The following is a 3,453-nucleotide window of genomic DNA, read 5'->3' on the forward strand; positions in this document are numbered from 1 at the left end:
TTTGTGCATACATAACCCATGTGCAAAATATCAATTGCGTATGTACTTGCATGATATTTTAAATAACAAAAGTGTCTTGTGTAAACATATTATCCAAGATCTTTGAACATACTTGTTTTATATGAACCTAATCTTTGTGTTTTTTCCATTGCAGATTTGCCAGGAAATATCCATCTATAAGTAATTTGTTGCATTTTGAGAAATCTAGAGAAGAGTGGAACTCACCCTTCAAACCACAACGATATAGTCGCATCTGAGGGTGTCGCACGGTCGTCGTACTTCGGTGATCCTTGGCCACCGTCCATTGATCCGCCCTGACCGTGCAAGGCTAAGACCGGCGCAAGGCCGTGGCCCTTCAGCATAAATCCTTTGCCCTCTTCCATAGAGCCTGGCAGAACGCCGCCTCACCCATTGTCCACTGGTCCTTGGCTGCCATCCGCCTCCCCACCATGCGTGCCCGAGGCCAAGACTAGTGCAGCTCCGTGGCCCCCCTCTACCGTGCCTTCCACCCTACCATCTGTAGCAGTGTTGCCCACACCCTCCTCCATGCCGCTCTCCTAGCCTCGCACGGCCGTTGTTGTGTACCTCACGCCGCGCAAGGTAGGGTTAGGGCTTGCGGTGAATGTGGGAGAGGAATCGGCAAAGAAGTGGAATTGGGAGAGAATGTGGGACTGTTTGGCTAAACAAGAGTTTTCTATGTTTCTGTACTACGTGCTAAAGCAGAGGTAAGTAGGATTTTCCAAGTCGCACTTGACGGTATTAATAGCAAAAAAATGATATAAGTGTCAAGGAAGGAAGAAAATGAAGTTATGATATTAAAGAAGGAAAATGATAATTTTAGGGCCAAAAAAGGCAATTATATTTTAAGAAAGGGTCAGATAAGGAATTCTCTCTTAGAAGAACACGCGCAAATCCAACGCATCACCCAACAACAGATCCAATGAGTTAAATGACGAAGTCGGCGACGCACCGGAGAAAACTATCGCTGTCGGCCACCATCATGGCCTCCTCCTCCTCCCCCACCTCGCCCCCAAATCCCGTAGCAACAACCTCATCACCCTACTTCCTACCCGAGCTCATCGCCCAAATCGCGAGTTGCCTGACCACCCTCCAGGATTTCTTCGCCGTCCGCGCAACCTACCGGGATCTCCTCCCTCCGTCGTCATCCAACCTCGCCTCCCAAGCCCCCCACCTCCTCCTTGTCCCCGGATCTCGAGCCATGTTCCACCTCCCCCTCCGTCGTCGCCTGCGCTTCCGCCTACCCCTCCATGATTTTGATCCTAACCCTGCCGCCTTCTACTCTTTTGGCTGTCGCATCACCATCGCCAGCCCCAGCCACCATGAGCTCAGCTTCGTCCACCTTCTCACAGGCGAGCGATTTCGCCTCCCCTATCCACCGCACCCTTCTGTCGCCTCCTCCTATCTGGCGATCTCGTTCTTGCCTTCGTTCCGACGGTCGGCCGTGCCGTCCAGTACTGTCGCCTCGGGGATGTTGAGTGGCGTGTGGCGTCATGCACTGAACCCTATGTCCTGGAGGATTTGATCTTTCTCAAGGGCAACCTACACGCGCTGGTCAGATCTGAAGATGTTGGCGGCCTATGTTACCGTCTCGCCGTGGCCAATCTGTCAGACAAGAATACAGTGGAATTAATGTTTCTTGGAGATAATTTGGATACACAGGCGCAGATGGGAGTTCGTATTTCTGTCTCGCAGAGTGTCTCGATGAGTTGTTGCTTATTAGCGCTGTTGGGGACTGCCCAGAAGAGTTTCATGTTTTCCGGTGGCAGTCAATGGAGGGGAAGTGGACAAGGACTACTAGCCTTGGTGACTGCACATTGTTCTTGACATATTTTTACTTTGTAGGCTGTGTTGTTCCGACGAAAGGAATGACATGCTTTTCAGGTTATTACTTTGCAAGTTCCCTTGGTCCAGATCATCCAGGAGTTCGAAGGGACTGCTTGTACTTCACAGATGCCAAAAGGAAGTGGATCGAGTATTCCTTGGCCGATGGATCTTGTGATGAATTTGTTGCTGAGAACTTAGAGGGAGCCGCAAGGCCTGATTCCGATTTTAGGGCACCTGTTTGGGTCTTTCCGAGCATGTGTTGATGCTCTCCTATGGATCACAGAGCTATGTGAAAGTTAGTACAAAGGTACCATTGCTCTCTAGTGACTTGTATTTCTTATTTGGTTTTGATATGTTATTCTTGTGTATAAAGAAGTTTATGTGTCTATCTCTTTAGCAGCATGTGTTACATATTGGGCATATCGTTTGAAGCTGCTAAGCTGATCCCTGAAAATGTTGACACTAATAATTTGCATGTCTCAGGAATCAGTACTAGCTAGATCATCTTTTGCTTCTTTCTCTGCAGAGTTGCTCAGCAACTTGTAAGTAAGTGTACATGTATGCCCGCACCAGCTCGCAAGTTAGTGTATTCAAATTACTGAATCAACTCGTAATTCAGTGTGCAATCACTGGCATCGTCAGTTTCGTTGCCGTTCTCTTTTCAATTATGGTATGAGAATTGAATGTTTCATCCTCAATTAATATGGCATCTTATAGAAAGTCGTTTGTCTATGATGCCAGTGACCCAGAAGCACAAGACGATGGTACCTACCACCAGGAGGGGAGCATCTCCAACTCGGATGAGTGGTTATCAGGGTAATCGTTCACTTTGAAACCTACTCTCCAATAAAAGACATATATATTCTACTTTACATATACAAAGCATTTTATCCGCATCTATTTCAGCATGAGCAGAGTACCGTGGCCTCTGAACATGGGTATGTAATGTACGCAGCTTTGCGAATCTTTTCGACAAGCATAATACAGTTTCCCGGATGATTTGTAGTACCAGTATTTCATATCATTCCAGCTTAGAGAAATAATGTTGGTTTACCGAGGCCATATTGGGCATATCATGTACAAAACCTTAGGTGTCAATCTTTCAGGCTCACGGAGTTTCCCTTCTCCAGTATGTGAGAGATGCTTCATTTTTTTAGGGTGGGAGATGCGACCAGTTGTAATACATCATCATGCAGGCGACCCATGTTGCGACCTAATGAATTTAAGCGATAAAGTTGAGAATAGCGGAATATGGTAAATGGCGATCAAACTGCACCCTAGTTGCAAAATCTGACAAATGCAAAGTAAGGTAATATCAAGTGAAGAACATGTAGCATTTATTAGATATGCAAACAAGCCAAGTAATTATTAGCTATCTTATGAGCACACACACAGCGATTCTGAGTGCACCATGAAAACAAGCATGTACATCACAAATAATGTACATTGGTCCGATGCCATCTCTAGCTGGCACTCAGAAATACAATAGCGAAAACAATGTGTATCATACTCCCATCACGATTATTCATTCTGTCATTCATTGTTCCATCCGACAGAGAACTCTGACCTTCGCCTTCTACTCCCATCACGACTCAGTCTGACTGCTGT

General features: G+C 46.4%; 1 pseudogene across 1 annotated transcript; it reads left to right on the top strand.

Annotated features, from left to right (window-relative positions):
* Window positions 1–912: 912 nt before the first annotated feature.
* Window positions 913–2,820, top strand: LOC147981571 (uncharacterized; annotated as a pseudogene). The gene is made up of 2 exons (XR_015599926.1): window positions 913–2,152; window positions 2,587–2,820. The product of XR_015599926.1 is annotated as an uncharacterized LOC147981571 (transcript).
* The last annotated feature ends 633 nt before the right edge of the window (window positions 2,821–3,453 follow it).

This window comes from Triticum urartu, chromosome 3A, assembly GCF_056163025.1.
Source record: "Triticum urartu cultivar PI428250 chromosome 3A, HENAU_Tu73, whole genome shotgun sequence".
NCBI classification, from domain to species: domain Eukaryota; kingdom Viridiplantae; phylum Streptophyta; class Magnoliopsida; order Poales; family Poaceae; genus Triticum; species Triticum urartu.